The sequence below is a fragment of the Elephas maximus genome, chromosome 14 (genome assembly GCF_024166365.1).
Source record: "Elephas maximus indicus isolate mEleMax1 chromosome 14, mEleMax1 primary haplotype, whole genome shotgun sequence".
Lineage (NCBI taxonomy): Eukaryota > Metazoa > Chordata > Mammalia > Proboscidea > Elephantidae > Elephas > Elephas maximus.
In genome coordinates this window covers 99,154,867-99,174,860 of record NC_064832.1, presented here as the reverse complement: position 1 = coordinate 99,174,860, position 19,994 = coordinate 99,154,867, and the positions used below count along the sequence as shown (strand labels likewise).

The window sequence follows — 19,994 nt, the reverse complement described above, 5'->3', positions numbered from 1 at the left end:
CTTACTGTTGAACATCAATTAGCTAAAGCAAAAGAAAGAAATAATGAAGTAAAAGAGCTGAACAAAAGATTGCAAAGTGCAGCTCAAGAAGACAAAGTAAAGTATTATAATGCCATGTGCAAAGAGCTGGAGATGGAAAACTAAAAGGGAAGAAGATGCTCGACGTTTCTCAAGCTAAAAGAACTGAAGAAAAACTTTAAGCCTTGACTTGCAATAGTGAAGGATTCCATGGGGAAAATATTAAATGATGCAGGAAGCATCAAAAGAAGTTGGAAGGAATACAGAGTCGTTATACCAAAAAGAATTGGTTGACATTCAGCCATTTCAAGACGTAGCGTATGATCAGGAACCGATGGTAGTGAAGGAAGAGGTCCAAGCTACACAGAAGGCACTGGTGAAAAACGAGGCTCCGGGAATCGATGGAATATCAATTGAGATGTTTCAACAAGTGGATGCGGTGCTGAAAGCACTCATTTGTCTGTGGCAAGAAATTTGGAGGACAGCTACCTGGCCAACTGGCTGGAGGAGATACGTATTTATGCCTATTCCCAAGCAAGGTGATCACCCGAATGCAGAAATTATCGGACAATATTGTTAATATTACATGAAAATAAAATTCTATGAAGATCATTCAAAAGCAGCTGCAGCAGTATATCGACGGAACTATCAGAAATTCAAGCCAGATTCAGAAGAGGGCGTGGAACCAGGGATATCATTGCTGATGTCAGATGGATCCTGGCTGAAAGCAGAGAGTAGCAGAAAGATGTTTACCTGTGTTTTATTGAATATGTAAAGTCATTTGACTGTGTGGATCATAACAAATAATGGATGACATTGTGAAGAATGGGAGTTCCAGAACACTTAATTGTGCTCATGAGGAACCTGTACTTAGATCAAGAGGCAGTTGTTCGAACAGAACAAGGGGATACTGCATGTTTTAAAGTCAGGAAGGGTGTGTATCAGGGTTGTGTCCTTTCACCGTATCTATTCAGTCTGTATGCTGAGCAAATAATCTGAGAAGCTGGACCATATGAAGAAGAAGAACACAGCATCAGGACTGAAGGAAGACCCATTAACAACCTGTGTAATGCGGATAACACAATCTTGCTTGCTGGAAGTGAAGAGGACTTGAAGCACTTACTGATGAAGATCAAAGACCACAGTCTTCAGTATGAATTACACCTCAACATAAAGAAAACAATCTTCACAACTCGACCAGTAAGCAACATCACGATAAACAGAGAAAAGTTTGAAGTTGTCAAGGATTCCATTTTACTTGGATCCACAATCAACACCCATGGGAAGCAGAAGTCAGGAAATCAAAAGATGCATTGTTTTGGGCAAATCTGCTGCAGAAGACCTCTTTAAAGTGTTAGAAAGCAAAGATGTCACCTTGAAGACTAAGGTGTGCCTGACCTAAGCCATGATATTTTCAGTGGTATCATATGCATGTCAAAGCTGGACAATGAATAAGGAAGACCAAAGAAAAGTCGATGCCTTTGAATTCTGGTGTTGGAAAAGAATATTGAATATACCATGGACTGCCAAAAGAATGAACAAATTTGTCTTAGAAGAAGTACAACCAGAATGCTCTTTAGAAGCAAGGATGGCGAGCCTACGTCCTACATACTTTGGACATGTTATCAGGAGGGATCAATCCCTGGAAGAGGACATCATGCTTGGTAAAGTACGAAAAAAAAAAAAAGTAGAGGGTCAGTGAAAAAGAGGAAGACCCTCAACAAGATGGATTGACAACAGTGGCTGCAACAATGGGCTGATGCATAGCAAAGATTGTGAGCATGGCGAAGAACCGGGCAGTGTTTCCTTCTGTAGTACATAGGGTTGCTATGAATCAGAGCCTACTCGAAGGCACCTAACAACGACAATAACAGAATGTTAATGAAGTGGGATTATCTGCAGTTATGTTAATGAGGCAGGACTCAATCTACATGATTAAATTGTGTTTTAAGTCAGTCTCTTTTGAGATATAAAAGAGAGAAGCAAGCAGAGAGACAGGAGGACCTCATAGCACCAAAAGGGCAGTGCTGGGAGCACAGCTTGTCCTTTGGGCCTGAGGTCCCTGTGCTGAAAAACTTCTAGACCAGCTGAATATTGATGACAAGGACCTTCCCACGGAATGGACAGAAAGAGCCTTCCCCTGGAGGTGACTCCCTGAACTTGGACTTCTAGACTCCTAAACTGTGAGAGCATAACATTCCCTTTATTAAAGCCATCTACTTGTGGCATATGTTATAGTAGCCCTAGATGACTGAAACAGTATGGAGTGTGTGTCCATTGCAGTCTAGCCTCCGTGGCCTGCATCTGTATGGAGAACGGATGGCCTCCTGTGTGGAGACAGATGCAGGGAAGGTGAATAGCCTTGAGGAGGTGCTGATATTGGTGAAGAGGTTCATAGGCGTAGCTGTTACCAAGGCCCTGTGCACACGTTTAGAAGTTACCTGTCTGCTCTTCTTTTTGTTCAATTAAAAAAAAAGTTTTTTTCAAAATGATACTTTATTGTGTTTTTGGTAAAAGTTTACACAGCAAATTAGGTTCCCATTTAACAATTTTCTACACAAATTGTTCATTGACATTGGTTACATTTTCCAAAGTGTGTCAGCATTCTCATTATTTCCACTCTGGTTGTCCCGTTTTTAGTAATCTAGCTTCCTCGTCTCCTTGCCTTCTCTTTCTGCTTTAGAGTAAATGCTGACCATTTGGTCTCTTGTAGTTTTTCTTTTTTTTTTTTTTAAAGGAGCATAGTACTCACGGCTGATATTCTTCATTTTATGATATGAGTCAGTCTCTTTTTTAGCTAAAAAGTGACCTCAGGGAATATTCTTGGTTCAAAGTATGAACAGTGTCTCAAGCAGTAGTCTCAGGGAGTCCTCTAGTCTCAACCGGTCCAGGAAGTCTGGACTTTCTAAGAATGTTAGTTCTGTTCTACATTTTTCTTCCATTGTATCAGGATCCATCTATCCTGACCCTGATCAGAATGGTGGGTAGTGGTAGCCAGGTACCATCTAGCTCTTTTGGTCTCAGGGTAGGTGAGGCTGTGGTTTGTGCAGACCGTTAGTGTTGTAGACTAGTTTCTTCTCTGAATCTTTGGTTCCCTTCTTTCTTTTTTATTCTGGTCAGTTAGAGACCAGTTGCTGTATTTTAGATGGCTGCTGGAAAGCTTTAAGGCCCCAGGCACTACTCACCAAAGTAGGATGAAGAACTCTGCTCTTCTGGGTACACCCACCACAGTTAATGTTCTTCTCATGGTTCTTCTGGATATCTTCCATGGAAATGATTGGAAATAACTAAAACTGCTGCTGAGGGCTTATTTCAGAGCTTCAGCTGCTGTCAGGCGGAGTCCTTATCCATGAGAAAATTCTCAACATGGAAGACGTCCAGGAGAACATGGGGAGAGTTTATTATGTGTGCAGAAAATTGAGGAGTAACTTTAGAAAATAACTTCCAGCTAACATACCTTGGAATTAGTGGCCAGGAGTCTTAGGTGTCACAGACTCGGATGTGGAGAATAGCAGTGGATAGGGTTTGCTGGCGGAAAGTCCTCACCCGGTGCCAGGATTGGTTCGCGTTTCTTATGATGCAGACTGGGAGGCTAAGAGACTGAAGAGAGACATGTTGTTGTTGAGTGCTGTGGAGTCAGTTTTGACTCGTAGTGACCCCATGTGATGGAATAGGACTGCCTCCTAGGATTTTCTAGGCTATAATCTTTATGGGAGCAGAACACCAGGTCTTTGTCCCGTGGAGCCGCGGGGTGTGTTTGAACCACCAACCTCTTGGTTAGCAGCTGACTGCTTAACTGCCAGGGCTTCTTTGAGGAGGTGTATCCTCCCTAATTCAGCTAATGGGTGGCCCTGGCTCCGTGTTACGTAGGGCAGGCATAGCTTTGCAAACAGCTGTTCGATGCCCTGCGACCCCATCAACAGAGACTCTTTTGTGTGGATGGTCAACTCTGTCTCTGAGGCTATATCTTCAAATTAAAGAGAAAAAAAAAAAAAAGCCCTAGAGAGATAAGTAGGGTCTTTATAAGGAGAACCAGTAGAAGGCCGACTGGGCTGAACACAGTGACTCACGTTTTTCTCAAACTATTTCTGGGGTTGGTGTCTTGTGGAAAGAATAACAGTGGCATGTTGGTGTTTTTATGTCTTCGTAACGTCTCCATTTTCTTTAATAGCAAAAATGCCTTTTCTCCTTGATTTATATTCCGTGTCAAATGGGTGGGCTTAGCCATTGGGTATTTAAAAAAAAAGGCAAAAAGGCACTTATTTATTAAACTCGTATTGCAGTTCTCAGAAGTTGTTCTTCTTATAGGAAAAGAGAGCATCCCAGAAGATCACGTAAGGATGCCTCTGGGATATACTCGGATGGAGGAAATCTAACCCCACACATTATTTTATGGTGCAGAAAGTGCCAGGTATTGATAGTGGTCATAAAAACAAAGACTTTTTACAGAGTCTGTTAGATAAATAATCTCCTTACAGCGTAGTCTTAAAAACAAACAAAAAATCCATTGCTTTCAAGTCGATGCCAACTCATAGCAACTCTACAAGACAGAGTAGAACTGCCCCACAGGGTTTCTAAGGCTGTAATCTTTATGGAGGGAACCTGGTGGTACAGTGGTTAAGCACTCAGCTGCTAGCTGAAAGGTTGGAGGCCTGATCCCACCAGTTGCTGTGCAGGAGAAAGATGTGGCAGTCTCCTTCTGTAACGATTACAGCCTTGGAAACACTACGGGACAGCTCTACTCTGTACTGTAGGGTCACTGTGAGTTAGAATCGACGAACAGCAACGGGAATCTTCACGGAAGCAGACTGCCACACCTTTTCCCCCGCAGAGTGGCTGGTGGGTTTGAAATGTTCAACCCTTCAGGTGACAGCTGAGCGCTTAACCACTACGCCACTGGGGCTCCTCCAGAGTAGCCTTGGACTTTGCCAAATTGGATCAAGAGTATCATGTGGGCTGGCCATGCTTTGAAGTCTTAGGTGGCTTTTAATATTGAGAACGTGAGTGCTGTCAGAGACTGTTGGATCAGCAGATAACTTACTGAGCATGGAGTCTGCCAGGCACTGTACAGGGTGTTGGGGAGGTATCAGTTCTCGTTCAGTACGTATTTGGGGACACGTCAGCTCTCGTTCAGTACGTAGTGGGGAGACTTGGAAGAATTCCTTGCAATGGACTTATGAGGAGAAAAGTCCTTTTTAGGAGTCACTGGGCACGCTGCTGACAAAACTCACATTTTTACGTTTGTGTGTTTGTGTAAGTAAGATATGATTGATACAGTTAGCATTATTCTATATTGTTGTTGGGTGCCGCTGAGTTGATTCCGACTCATAATGACCCCATGTGACGGGAGAACTGCCCCATAGGGTTTCCTAAGCTGTAATCTTTACAGGAGCAGATCACCAGGTGGGTTCAAACCACCAACCTTTCAGGTAGAAGCTGAGTGCTTAACCACTGCACCATTATTCTGTCTGGAGAAGTAATACAGAGGATATTCTTATGTTGCTTGGAAACGTGAATGTCGTAACACTTTTAAGCAACATTGCCTTTGTAATTTAAGTAGGTGAAAGACATGTTCTGCTTTAATAACACTCCCAAGGCATTTGGAAACAGAATACACCCACTCCTCACTTACCCATGTGGTTAGGCTCCAAAGACCAGGTGTTATGTGAAAACTGGTGTGACGGGAAAGTGGAGGATGACCATATCAGATCACAAAATGGAGCATGACTACATCATTACCTAACTGCTAAACCACTGAGAATCATGGCCCAGCCAAGTTGACACATAACCTTAATCATCACGGCCATCTTTACTCTTGCCTCATACCTGGGTGTTTGTTACTGCCAGACGTACTTCGTTAATGTGCAAAATTGTCAGAGAGTAGGTTTTTTATTACTGTCGTAAATAAGAAATGTCAGGTAACAAGATAGTCGATAAGTGAGGAGTAAGTATAATATTAAAAGCCAACTTTTGTATAGCAGTGTGCTAGTGAACCACTGACGTTTAAATTCGTCCTTGTGCTCAAAGCTTGTGACATAGTTTAGAAGCCTCGAAAAGAAACACTGAGTAAATGTACTAGTTATCCATTTTACTAGCCTGCACTTTCCCAGTGAGGTGTGTTGGCAATCAGATAAGCAAAATTGCCATTCATTTTCACACATTAGTCATAGTGAAAGAAAAATTATTTTCAAGATTTTACAATATTATAAAATAGTATGGAAACTTGACTTTGGGAATTTTTACACACATGTACACGCACTTAGTGTCACAAGAGTGCTTCGTTAATGTTGTTGTTGGGTGTGGTCGCGTGAATTCTGACTCACGGCGACCCCATGTGTCAGAGTGGAACTGCCCCTGGGGTTTCCTAGGCTGTAATCTTTACGGGAGCGGCTCGCCAGGTCCTTCTCCTGAGGAGCCGCTGGGTGGGTTCAGATGGCAGACCTCTCTGTTAGCAGCCGGGCACCTAACCATTGTGCCTCCAGAGCACCTTACAAAACACCTAGGGGTGAGGAAATGGTGCGTTTTGACGATCAGCACCACTAGCTATTCTGTTTCCGAGGGGGTAAAATTACATTTTTTGAAGGGAAAAAAGTAGACCTCACTCTATTGAAATTATTATGCATCTTTTTTCTTTTATTATGATAAATATATATGTAACAAAAACACCTGTCATTTCAACAGACTTTACGTGTACAGTTCAGTGACATTATGTTCATCACAATGTTCGCCCATCACCACTCTCTGTTCCCCAATTTTCCCGTCACGCTTAACAGCAGCTCAGGCTCCTCCAGGCATCTCTGATACTTCTCTCGTCTGGAAGGATGTTGCTGTAAGCTGTTGTTGGGTGCTGTCGAGTCAATTCTGACTCACAGCGACCCCGTATGACCGAGCAGAACTGCACCATACCGTTTCCTAGCCGTGACCTTCACAGGAGCAGATCTCCAGGTCTTTCTCCGGTGACGCCCTTGGGTGGATTTGAATCTTGACCTTTCCTTTAGCAGCCAAGTGCTTAACCATTGGGCCACCAGGGCTTCTTTAAATTACCCCACTGGAAATGGAGTCTGTTGGTCGTACTTTTCCTCTGTCTTATTTGCTATGTAATTTGGTTTAACGCCAGCTGAAGAAAGTATGTCAGACCAGCTCTGGGATGCAGCGCCAGCTCTGTGCTGGAAAATGAATGCTAACACATGGTGTAATGAACCAGAAGTTGGAAGATATTTTCTGTCTCAGCAGCTGGAGCTGTTGAACAGTGCTGAGTCATTGGGTTTCCAGGAAGGTGAAGGATTGGAGGTGGTCGGCGTGGGAGGCCTTGTTGAGAAGGGAATGAACTTTCTGTGTGTTGCCCCCGGGGATGGTAGCATCTGTAAGGACAGCAGCTAGGATTTATTGGATGCTTACCTTCCCCCAGGCAGTAACTAAGTACTTTATGTCTACCATTTCCTCAGTATTTTGTGGTAGATGCTACTGTTCTCCCCATTTTACAGGCTAAGAAACAAAGGAAGTAACCGGCCCGAGTGTTTTGTAAGTGGTGGCGACAGGTTGTCGTTCTTAACCGTACTGTCTTACTTTACATGGCGTTTTCAAAATGTATTAAGTATATAAAATTCATGCACCGTATTTTTGTTCTAAGAATTCTCACAATTCATTGCTATGCTTTATCTACTTTGCCTACTTAAACCAAAACCCATTGCCTTTGAGTCGATTCCAACTCACTAGAATTTAAAAATACTCTCTCTGTAATTACCAGTTCCTGGTGCTGTTGTTTTTAGGTGCTGTCAAGTTAATTTTTGACTCATAATGACCCTATTTGACAGAGTAGAACTGCCTCATAGGGTCTCCTAGGCTGTAATCTTTACTGGAACAGATCACCAAGTCTTTCTCCCATGGAGCCTCTGGGTGGATTCGAACCGCCAACCTTTTGGTTAGCAGCGGAGTGCGCCACCAAAAAAAAAAAAACAGTCGCTGTTGAGTCAGTTTTGACTGATAGCGACCCTACTGGACAGAGTACGGCCACCCTGTAGGATTTCCAAGGAGCGGCTGGTGAGTTTGAACCGCTGACCTTCTGGTTGGCGGCTGAGCTCTTTACCACCGCGCCACCAGGGCTCCTTAAGTGCCGGTGATCTGCCTGTACTCGTCAGAGTAACTAAGTGTACCACCCTGTGAAGAAGCGTGCCTGGGTTGCCACAAGAGCGTGAGTGTTGAGAAAGCTGTAGGAATGCCTTGTTTCAATTTTTCTATGTGTTTTTTGCTATTTTCGTTGCTTTTTAGAATGTCAGTGATTATAAAATGACAAATTTCGGTAATTAAAAGACACCTAAAAATGTTTTTAAAAAATGGCCATAAAGCATTTTTATTCCCGAAAGTGGAAAAAGAGCATTCTTCAGGTAACTCGTCACCTAGAAATGGGACTGTCTTATAAAAGGAGACTACTACATTTTCACGTTTGTGAAACGTTTAACGTTAAAATTAAAAACAAAATGTCTTCAGTTTTACTGAGGCATAATTTGATGTCGTATGCCTTTGAGTTGATTCTGACCCCCAGTGACGGCATGTGACAGAGGAGAGCTGTCCCGTAGTTTTTTTGACTGTCATCTTTACCAGAGCAGACCCCCAGATCCTTCTCCTGCAGAGCTGCTGGGTGGGTTCAAACTGCCAGCCTTTTGGTTAGCAGCTGAGTTCTTAACCTTTGGCATAATTTGCGTCCCATAAAATGACCCATTCTAAGTACACTCTTCAGGGATTTTAATAAGAGCACAGAGTTGTACAGCCATCACTACTATCTGGTTTGCGAACGTTTCCGTTAACTCCAAAAAGTACCCTGGTGCCCACTGGCTGTCAGTCCGTACTCCTGCCCCCAGCCAGGCAGCCACTCATCTGCCTTCTGCCACGTCCACTTTTTAAAAAATTGTTGTAATAAACGTCGTATCAGCTTTTAGGTGTCGACCTTATTTTCTGTGTGCATTTACAGGGAAAACCATTCATATAACGGGAAAGCAGAGCACGGATTTGCTAAGTTCACGGTTCTTTACCCATCACCTGGGCCGCCATCCTCGCCAGCTCTGTGGGTCTCACTGAGCTTTTATAAATGCAGAGAAAATGATTCAGCCGTTTTTTACAGAGTGAAGCACTTATTATCTGTGCACATTTCGTACTTCTGAATTAATTCCGGACTTGAGCAACAAAGAGGAAAAACATTTAACGTTCCTGGCAGGATGGAATAATAATTGCTGTCCTTCAGTGTCCTAGGGGAGCCCTGGTGTGACGCAAGGGCTAAGCGCACGGCTGCTAACTGAAAGGGTGGAGGTTCAAATCCTTCCCGCAGCTCATCAAAAGACCTGGTGATCTGCTCCCGTAAAGATAACAGCCTAGGAAACCCTCTAGGGAAGTTCTGCTTTGTCATATGGGGTAACTGTGAGTCAGAATGGACTTGACAGCACCCAACAACAACACACTGCAAGATCAGTGTTCAAGTTTTTGTAAACTTGTACCCTAGTTTACAGACCTGCAAGTAGCTGATGTCACTTAGAGTGCTTTGACGCCTTCCAGGAAACCTTTTAGTTCCGGCTGAAGTAGAAGGCATCACGTTGTCTTATGCAGACGACCCTTGGGACTCATTCCCTGCCCGTGTGCTTTGTCCCAACACCTGAGTTCAGCTGAGGTGTTCTGGATCCCAGGATTCCCAGGGACAGCAGAAGCAGACCCCAGAGAGCTAGTGCAGACCTTGCTTTAGGTCGCAAAAACCTCTCCCGACATTAACTTGGTTTGTTGTAGGAACTAAGTAAATAATAGTAATAACCAACAAACGTGGTGTCAGATGGGTAGACAGAGATGGTGCCACTGAGTTGAGAGGGAAGGAAGAAAACGTGGGAGAAAGGGATCTAACTGTAGCTGATGAAGGATGCTTGTCTTACCTCTAATGCCAGTTAATACAAAGTTAAATTCAAAGTGTCCAACCCTGTGCACAGTGCTACAGGATTTGATGTGTGTAGAGATTTTGCTTTAAAGGTTTCTTTACGAAATTGATGTAGTAACTGTTGACTAATTTTTTTTTTAATTGAAAATGGAAGAAGGTCTGGTGGTTCGATGGTTAAGCACTTAGCTGCTAACCGAAATGTTGGTGATTCAAATCCATCCAGCTGCTCTGTGGAAGAGAAGTCTTGGTGATCTGCTCCCATAAAGATTACAGCCTAGGAAACCCTATGGGGTCGCCATGAGTCAGAATTGACTCGACCGCACCCAACAACAATGATTGTAAATAAACAATATGCAAATGAAATATTCTGTTTTGGGTCCGTATCTGTCTATTCCAAGTTGCCAAAGCTGGAAGAAACTGGGAGTCCAAGAATGAAGACCAGCTCGGGAGTTGGTACCATGGCACTCTGGAAATGCCAAACGATTCCTTTCTGCCTTCTACTTGCCTTTTTCAAATCTTCCTTCTAGAGAGCTTTCCGTGTCTAATGACAGGCTGTAGCTCTCTTTTTTTTGTAATAGTTCAAAATATCTAAATCATTTATTTAAAGAGCTTTTTAAAAGATAGGTTGACTACAACCCTAGCTCATGATTAAAAAAAAAAAAAAAGTGTATCTATGTTCCAGAAAAGATTTAAGATAGTTGAACTGTTGCTATGTTGTATTCTGACATAATTTTTAGACCTAGCAGTTAGTGTTCACCAGAGCAAATTAAAATGTCACTTCAGGTGAAATATTACTATAGGGTTCCTAATAGTAAATTATAAAAAATGAAAATTTCTGTATCTTATTAAATCATATATAGTCAAGAATGTCCCAGATATTTACTCCAGTACTCACACCAGGAACAATGTTCAGGTGTTTACTGATACAGTTAACATAGATGATGGTGGGAACATAAGGACACAGACCCCTGACCCTTTTTCTGAATTAGCAGTAAGGCTGCCGATGCCCAGAAGAAAGCTTCACAGCTTGTAGACCCTCTCAAAAAAGTCTCAATTTCCTTAGGAAGCAAACGACATAAATACTGAAAACTTCGAGTTAAGGGAGGGGAATATAAGAGTATCACTCTATATCCATACATGTCCTTCTTTACTACTTCCAAGGACCTTTCATATATTTTTTGATACTAACAGTCACCCTGGGAGGTAGGCAGGATTCACTTACTCATTCCGGTGAGGTATTTTCACCATAAACACTGAAGGATGCCAAGAAAAGTTTGGATTCCTTTGGGATCCTTGCTAACGAAGCAACGGTTTTAGGTGTGAGAAGTGTTTCTTTGTTTTGCTCATATTCTCTGAGGCAGAGGAAGTAGGCGTTGGCTGTCCAGATGTAGGTGTTCTGGAAATCACTGCAGGGCTCTTGCCTGGGAACAGGCATTCGTGAAGTGGGTCTGCAGAGCTCAGAGTGCCTCTCGCTGGTGTCCCTGGGTCGTAGGAGTGCTCAGCTCGCTCTTCAACGAGGGCAGAAAGCTTCTGCGTTTACCATGAGGCTTAACCGTTCTCTTACGTGTTTCCCAAGTAGTCAGCGATACACTTTTGGAGTCTTTGCACTTTTTAACGATTTTTGTTTGTTTAAACCTTAGTGAATAATTTTTTGCTTCTCGATTAAGAAGTTTCTGGGTTTTGGGTATCGGTTTGGCTTGGGTTTGAGGTGCACTTGAGAGTTATCCAGCATCAGCAATATGGCCCTAAAAGCGTTCTTAGCGTAGTGGGTACTGGGCTTGGCCCAGGCAGCTAGCTGTGGTTTCGGGCCTGCAACCTCAAGGCAGTGCTTCCACCTCATCGTCACCTGGGAGAGAAGGATGCGCTGGATGACTGTAGCATTCTTGTTTGGCCCCAATTATAGTTTCATTTGCCAACCCTCAGGATCAGGAGCCCTGGTGGTGCAGTGGTTACACGTTTGGCTGCCAACCTTGATGCTGGCGGTTTGAACCCACCAGCCCCTCTGCAGGAGAAAAGACCTGGCAACCTACTTAAGGTGAATAAATGTTATTTCTTCTGAAAGAAGTGAGGAAGCACATGGAAGCTGAGACTTGATAGAGGCCCTTGTGAGTTGTGAGATCTTTGTGTGCCTGTGGGAGCCCTGGTGGTGCAGTGGTTAAGTGCTCAGCTGACCAGCAGCTCTGCAGGACAAAGACCTGTCGATCTGCTTCTATAAAGATTACAGCTTAGGAAACCCTGTGGGGCAGTTCTACCCTGCCCTACGTTGTTGTTAGGTGCCGTGAAGTCAGTTCTGACTCGTAGCGACCCTGTGCCATCCTCATAATCATTGCTGGGTTTGAGCCCATTGTTGCAGCCAGTGTGTTAATCCGTCTCTTTTAGGATCTTGCTCTTTTTTGCTGACCATCTACTCTGTCAAGCATGATGTCCTTTACCAGGGATTTGTCCCTCCTGCTAACGTGTCCAAAGTGCACGAGACCAAGCCTCACCATCATCGCTTCCGAGGAGCACTCTTGCTGCACTTCTTCCAAGACAGATTTGTTCGTTCTCCTGGCAGTCCATGGTGTATTCAGTATTCTTCATCAACACCACAATTCAAAGGCTTCAGTTCTTCTGTCTTCCTTATTCGTTGTCCAGCTTTCGCATGCATATGCCTATTAAAACTCATTGCTATCGAGTGGATTCCGACTCACAGTGACCCTATAGGGTAGAGTAGAACTGTCCCATAGGGTTTCCAAGGAGCACCTGGTAGATTTGAACTGCTGACCTTTTGGTTAGCAGCCGAACTCTTAACCACTACACCACCAGGGTTTCCGCATGCACCTTGGTCTTCAAGATGACACCTTTGCTTTTTAACACCTCACAGGAGGTCAGTATAGGGTTGCTATGAGTCGGAATCCACTCGACGGCAACAGGTTTGGCTTTTTTTTGGGTTTGGTTTGGTTTTGCAGCAGATTTTCCCAATGCAATACATAGTTTGATTTCTTGACTGCTGCTTCCATGGATCCACGTAAAGTGAAATGCTTGAAAACTCTGCTCTTTTCTCCATTTATCGTGTTGTTGCTTATTGGTCCCGTTGTGTATTATAGGGTTCCTATGAGGAGGAATCGACTCGACAGCAAAGGTTTGGTTTTGGTTGTGTGTTGTGTGCCTGTTCTCTGAGGGCTGGAGAGAGGTGGTGGTCAGAGTGTTTCTCACACACAGGCTGGAATCTCAGAGCAATGGAACGTCTGTGGAACGCCATTTCTGTGAAGTGAGTACCTGTGTTTTGAGGCCACATTTTCAGGACGTGACTTAAACTGGTACTGTTGATATATGCATTTCAAAGCCAATAATTAGCTCTCTCTATAAAAAATCTTTTGAACTGTGGGTGGTTTTCTTAAGTAGATTTCAGCATACTTAATTTTTTTTTTCTTTTTAAACATGTGACTGGGGGTGATTTTTTTCCTGCTTCATTGGCCCTTTTGATAATCTGGCCAAAAAGTTATTTAATAATGCACTAATTAATGAGTTTGTGACTTCAAAGTTCACATTATTTTTGTAAGGCTTTATGATTTTAGACTGTGTTAATGAGTGGTTAGGAAAAGGAGTAATTCGGGGGAAAAAGATGCTTGAGTCAGACTGAGTTCTTTGCTTCATTATGTTACTAATTATTCAGGTCTGATTTTTTCTCTTAATGTTGTTTTCACTCTAACATTACAGCAAATTTTCATATGCATTGAAATGCTTATTTATGATATGAATGCTGCAGAGCTTCTACTATACAGTTAACTCCATAATTATCTAAAGCAAGTTTTCTCAAACTTGGTACTATTGACATTTTGGGCTGGATAATTCTTTTTTTTTTTAAGTAATTTATTTAAATTGTTGTTGTTGAAAATATACACAACAGAACACACAGCAATTTAACAATTTCTGCATGTAGAATTCAGTGACACAGGTTACATTACTCGAGTTAGGAGACCATCCTCACCCCCCTTCTCTGAATTGTTCCTCCCTCGTTAACGTAAACTCACCACCCCCAGAGCCCCCGTCTAACCTTCCAAGTTGCTATAGTCAGTTTGATCCCAGGTAGATAGTTCTTTATGTTCAGTGCTTCATTTCTATCTCCTAGTTCTTTGAGTAGAGCCTTGGGTCTTAAAAGCTTGAAAGAGGCCACCCTAGGTACAGCAGTTGGTATCTGTTCACCTGGAGCAACAGAGGAAGAAGGAGAGTCAGGGACAGGAGGAGGGTTTGGAAGGTGTGGCTAATTGTCTCCATGAACAACTGCATCCTTTGCCTTGAGACCAGAAGAACTAGATGGTGCCCCGCAACCATCACTGAATGTTTTGATCAAAGATTCTATAGAAGAATCCTAATCAAAAGGGGGGCAGTATAGAACATATTTTTAAAATCCTCAAGGAATCCAGAATTTCTGGAGCCATGGAGAGGCTGGATAAACCCCAAAACTATTGCCCTGAGATAATCTTTAAACCTTAAACCAAAAATATCCTCTGAAGTCTTCTTTAAACCTAACAAGAGTTTAGTTTCATTCATAAAGAATGTCTGGACTGGATGATTCTTTGTTGTGTGGGGCATGGGGGGAGCTGACCTGTGTACTGTGGGATGTTTAGCAGCACCCAAGATCTCCACCCACTAGGTGCCAGTAGCATCCAGTGTCCCCCAGCTGTGACAACCAAAAACGACTGCCGCCATTTCCAGATGTCTCCTGCAGGACAGAGTTTTTCCTGTTTGAGAACCGCTGATTCAAAGTCTGCATTCTTTCTTCTCAGCAACGGAAAGGGACTCTTTGCCTTAGAAAAAGAGGGTAAAAATGGAAGTGATAGGAAGACAGAAGTCCTGTGGAAACCTCCCACTGTGTTGTATTATAGATGAATGTCCTCGGTTAGGCAACACCCAGATCAATCAGGCTACATCTTTAAATTACAGGAGAATCAGTACGCTGCTTTATTGTCTGTAGAATGTTTCTGGACCAAGACTGATAGAGACTGAAGCGCCATACGGAATTTGTCTTCGTCGTGTGCCATCGAGTTGATTTCAACTCCTGCTTTCAATTAGCAGGTGAACACTTAACCAGCCCTCCTTACTGTATGAAATACCACCTGCACAAGCCAGTAGTTGAGTTTTAGATCACTAAGGGAAACTCAAAGGAGCCCTGGTGGCACAATGGTTAAGTGCTCAGCTGCTAATCAACCAAAAGGTTGATGGTTCGAACCCACCAGCAGCTCCGTGGGAGAAAAATGTGGCAGTTTGCTTCCATAAAGATTTACAGTCTTGGAAGCTGCATGGGGCAGTTCTACTCTATGCAGTCACGTTGCCATGAGTCAGGATGGACTTGACGGCGTCCAACAACAACGTGACTGTGTACACATGTGGCTGCAGAATTCTCGCTGTGCTCATCAGGGGACACTGCCCCAGAGGCCAAAGGGAGGTGTGAGCAATGTGGTATATGCTGTAGCATTTTCCTAAATTCTGAAAAACTCAGAATTCCCAAACAGGTTTGGCTCTCCAAGCATCGGCCGAGAGACAACAGCACTACTTTTATGTGAAACATCCCAAATCAAAAGCTTTTGGTGACCTCCTGGTGGCTTTCCTTTTGTATATATCCAGCCGTTGATGAGCCTTCTTTCAGTACTTGAAAGCATTTGTTTAAAATGAGGGTGGTTCATTTTTCTTGCTTAGGAGACAGTATTCCTGATGGTCATGTTGGTACTGGGTACCCTCGTCTTTTAAACTTCAAGTGTCTCTGTGTGGACTGTGAGGCTACGAGGTGGTCAGACTCCCCTTGATCACTAGCTGCAAGGCAAGACTTCACCTTCCCACATCTCCACCCCTCGTCAGCAGCCACTGTCGTAGCAATTCCTCTTCCCCTCTCTCTCCCTCTCTCTCTCTCTCTCTCGTCTCCTGGGACTAGGTCACGAGCTAGAAAGACTCTGTCCTTCTTCATCTGCTGCCCTCACAGCCTTTTGCCTATCACTTAGCCTCCCAGAGCTGGGTCTACACAACTTGACTCTGTCCTACCTGCCCCTGTTGGCTCATTGCCCCTGTGGGTTCAATAATCCTCTGCGACGGCTCAAACAATTCACAGAGACAGTTACTTACACTTAGGGAGCTCTGATTCCACAGTGGTTAAGAGCTCAGCTGCTAACTGAAAGGTCCGTAGTTTGAACCCACACAGTAGCTCCATGGGAGAAAGACCTGGTGACCTGCTCCAGTAAAGATTGCAGCCTAGAAAACCCTATGGGACATTTCTGCTCTGTCACATGGCATTGGTATGAGTTGGGATCGACTCTACGGTAACAGGTTTTTTATAGGTGGAGGGCCACACATCCCATCAGCCTTGGACTCTCGGGCCCCAGCTGCGGAACCAGGGTCGACCAGCACAGTGACCAGGTGGTGGACCCCAACTCGGTGTGTTTCCAAAGCCGCAGAGTTATTTTTTTTTTTTCCCTCTGAGGATCCTGGTTGACCAGCTATCTCTCTTCAAGTCCTGCCCCTTTGATGAGGCTGCAGCTTTAACTGACTTTGTGGCTGTGTCAGCTGCTACAGACCCCTCGCCTGTGTTGTATTGTGGTGTGTTGTTTGTTGACTTGACGGCAGCGAGTTTGGTTTGGTTTTATACTTACCTGTAGTTATACTGGAAACCCTGGTTGCATAGTGGTTAAGTGCTACGGCTGCCAACCAAAAGGTCAGCAGTTCAAATCCACCAGGCGCTCCTTAGAAACTCTATGGGGCAGTTCTACTTTGTCTTATAGGGTCGCTATGAGTTGAAATCGACTCGACGGCAGTGGGTTTGGTTTTTTTTCTTTTGGTATAGTTACACTGGAAACCCTGGTGGCCTAGGTCGGCAGTTCAAATCCACCAGGTGCTCTTTGGAAACCATATGGGCCAGTTCTGCACTGTCCTATAGGGTCATTATGAGTTGGAATCAACTCGATGGCAACGGGTTTGTTTTTTTTAATAGTTACGCTATTATGAGGATGGCGCGGGACCAAGCAGTGTTTCCTTCTGTTGTACATAGGGTCAACTGGATGGCATCTAACAACAACATACTTACACTCACCCATTATAACCAGAAGAACACAAATGAAGGGAGACATCAGGCAAGGTTTGGGGGAGGCCCTGGCAGGGGACCTCTCTCATCCACAGGGACATGCCCCCTTCTTCATGCATGGCTGTGCTCACCCATCCAGGAAGCCCCAAGAGAAAGCTCCAAGGTCCCAGGTCCCCTAGTCATTGGGGCCTCAATGCATATGCATGACTAGGTCTCGGTACAGTTATGACGCGTCCAATCAGTGAATATCCATGACTGGGCCTCGATACAGTTATGATGGGCCCAGTAAGTGAATGTCTGTGACTGGGCCTGGATGCAGTTATGATGGGTCTGGTCAGTGAATGCCCATGACTGCACCATGCCCCTCCCTTTCTACAGTTAGGTCCCAGGTGTGGGGCCTCTATAACTCCTACTTGTCTGGCTGTTTTGGAAAACAGTGGCATCCTGATTGCTTGGGTGATTTTCAGGAACGAGAGTCAAAGGGTCAGAGTTCTCTGTCCCTTAGTCTCCTTTTGTTACTGTCGTGCCCATTAGACTGCTGAGGCCTTAAGCTCTCCATGCCCATATGTCTCTGCATTTCCATCATCACCAAAAATATTAGTCTTGCGTGGCTGCCTCTACCTCCGTTTTCACATGGCCATCCTACCATTGCCTGTTTCAAGGACCTATTGGGATGCTGCCGAGTAACATTCTAGCATTTCCACAAGTGTCCTGATGTGGCCTCATCTCTAGCCGTGTAGCAACTGGGGCCTTTCTCCTCAGGCTCTTCAGTGGGCTAAAAATAATCAAAACTCTAATTGAAACATCATGGTTATTCTGAGCAGTTATTCTATGTGCATATAGGGAGACCATTTTGATTCCAAGAAAAAGCAAATGGCTCAAAGTAAGCTAGCTACAAAGAGAAGATGAGGGAGAAGGACAGAATATCAACCGTTAGTTAATCTTAACATGACTGACTGAACCCAGCCCTCCCCCTTTACTGAGATCAACTGGTATCAGGTCACAGGTGGTCTCTGCCCCTCCACCCACCTGAGACACACCTTTTGAAATTCAGATTTAGTAAACCTGGCTTCCAGCTGGAAAGAAAAGATTACCAGTTTTAAGTGAAAGAAAAGCAGCTGGCAGGATTAGATTTGGTTAGGAATTTCTTTACTGTGAATGTTTGGTTTCGTGGGTAAGAAAACCTTAAAATCAAAGTGGATATCTGCTGTTATTTTTTCTCTTTGACAAGTGGAATGTGGTTTGATGGCCACAGCCCCTGTGTAAGTGCTCGTCCGTGTCCATCACGCTCTGCAGCTTCTCCTCCAGCAGCCCTTCCCTTAGCGAGGTGTTGGTGCTGTTGGGTGCCGTCCGGCCGATTCCCAGAGCGGAGCTGCCCCACAGGGTTTGCTGGGCGCAGTCTTTACAGAAGCAGCTTGGCAGGTCTTTTCTCCTGCAGAGCTCCCCTGGGTGGGTTCCATCCACCAGTCTTTCTGTTAGCATCCAAAAGTGCAAAGGTTGACATTTGCATCACCCAGGGACCCCACCTGGCACTTTGTTCTTGCTGGGTGCCGTCATGTCAATTCAGACGCACAGCGACCCCATGGGACAAAGCAGAACTCCCCCATAGGGTTTCCTGGGCTGTAATCTTTACAGGAGCAGAGCACCAGGTCTTTCTCCCAAGGACCCACTGGGTGGGCTCAACCTGTCGACCTTTCAGTTTGGCAGCCAAGGGCTTAACCACTGTACAGCCAGGGCTCCTTTCCTCAGTATGGAGGAATCACATTTTCTGTGAGGGAAGTCTCCTGAAGACCTGCTAAAACTTCAAAATTCACAAAATTCAAGACAATTTTTCTCTTAGGAAATGATTCACAATGTTTAAAATTGTGTGCAACTTAATGACTAATGTTTTATGTCACAGTATTTCAAATTCGCATAGAATAAGGCCATTTTAAGGAGCCCGGGTAGGAGCCCTGGTGGCACACCTACGGCTGAGGCTCAGCTGCTAACTGGAAGGTTGGCGGTTTGAGCTGACCCAGCAGCTCCATGGGAGAAAACCAGAGAATCTGTTCCCATAAAGATTACAGCTTGGAAACCCTGTGGGGTGGCTCTGCTCTGCCTCGCGGGGTCGCTGTGAGTTGGAATGGACTCAACAGCTCCTGACAACACCAAGGCCATTTAGAATCTAGCAGAGCCGAGCTAACCTTGCGCTTCCTTCTGTCAGACTCTGCCTACTATTTGTGGTGTGTTACCACTCACAGCAGGCACCTTGTGAACACATAGCTCGTCTCTCCAAACACCCTGAAGATTTTTCAGTGCAGCTTGTGGTTTTTAGCCGCTGTCAAGTCAGCCCCTGACTCAGGGCGAACCCCGTGCAACAGAACAAAATGCGCCGTCTCCACAACTGTCGCAGATCTGACCTCTGTGATCTAGAGGGTTTCCACTGGCTCATTTTTGGAAGAAGATCGCCAGGCCTTTCTTCCTAGCCCCTCTTAGTCTGGAAGCTCCACTGAAACCTGTTTAGCATCACAGCAGCACACAAGGCTCCACTGACAGACGGGTGGTGCCCGTGTATAACGTGCTTTGGCTGGGAAATGAACCCAGGTCTCCCACATGGAAGGCGAATTCGACCACTGAACCATGACTGCCCCCTGGGTATCTTACAGCATCTTAGTAAACACTTCCTGAATCCTCTCAGAGGCCCATTTCCAGCGGGATGTTGGCAAAGCAGCAAGAACCCAGAGGAGGGAAAGTGGATTGGTGAGAATTACTGGGTTCAAATTACGTAAGGAGGGGTTGATGGAACTGCGATTGATTAGGCTGGAAAATAATACTTTACGTTTGCACAGTAGGTTACCAAAGTTTGGGACCCGGGGCATGGGATCCAGAAGGTTGTCCCTGGGCAAGTCTCAGATCCGTTTGTAAAATGGGGCAGAATGTAGTGATGACCTCCCTGGCAGCTGAGAAGCACTTAGCTCTTGGTGAGTTGCTGGCAGGAAATGACCAAGAAGTGGCCGCACTTTCTCCAGTCCT

At 44.6% G+C, this 19,994-nt stretch overlaps 1 protein-coding gene across 1 annotated transcript in view; it reads left to right on the top strand.

Moving 5' to 3' along the window:
- The window catches only part of LOC126058363 (serine/threonine-protein kinase DCLK1-like), a 61,143-nt gene extending 41,149 nt beyond the window's left edge, over nucleotides 1-19,994 (top strand). Inside the window, exon 3 of the mRNA XM_049853467.1 lies at nucleotides 1-19,994. This exon is cut by the window's left edge and continues 20,921 nt beyond it. The gene's annotated coding sequence lies outside the window, so the exon portion shown is untranslated.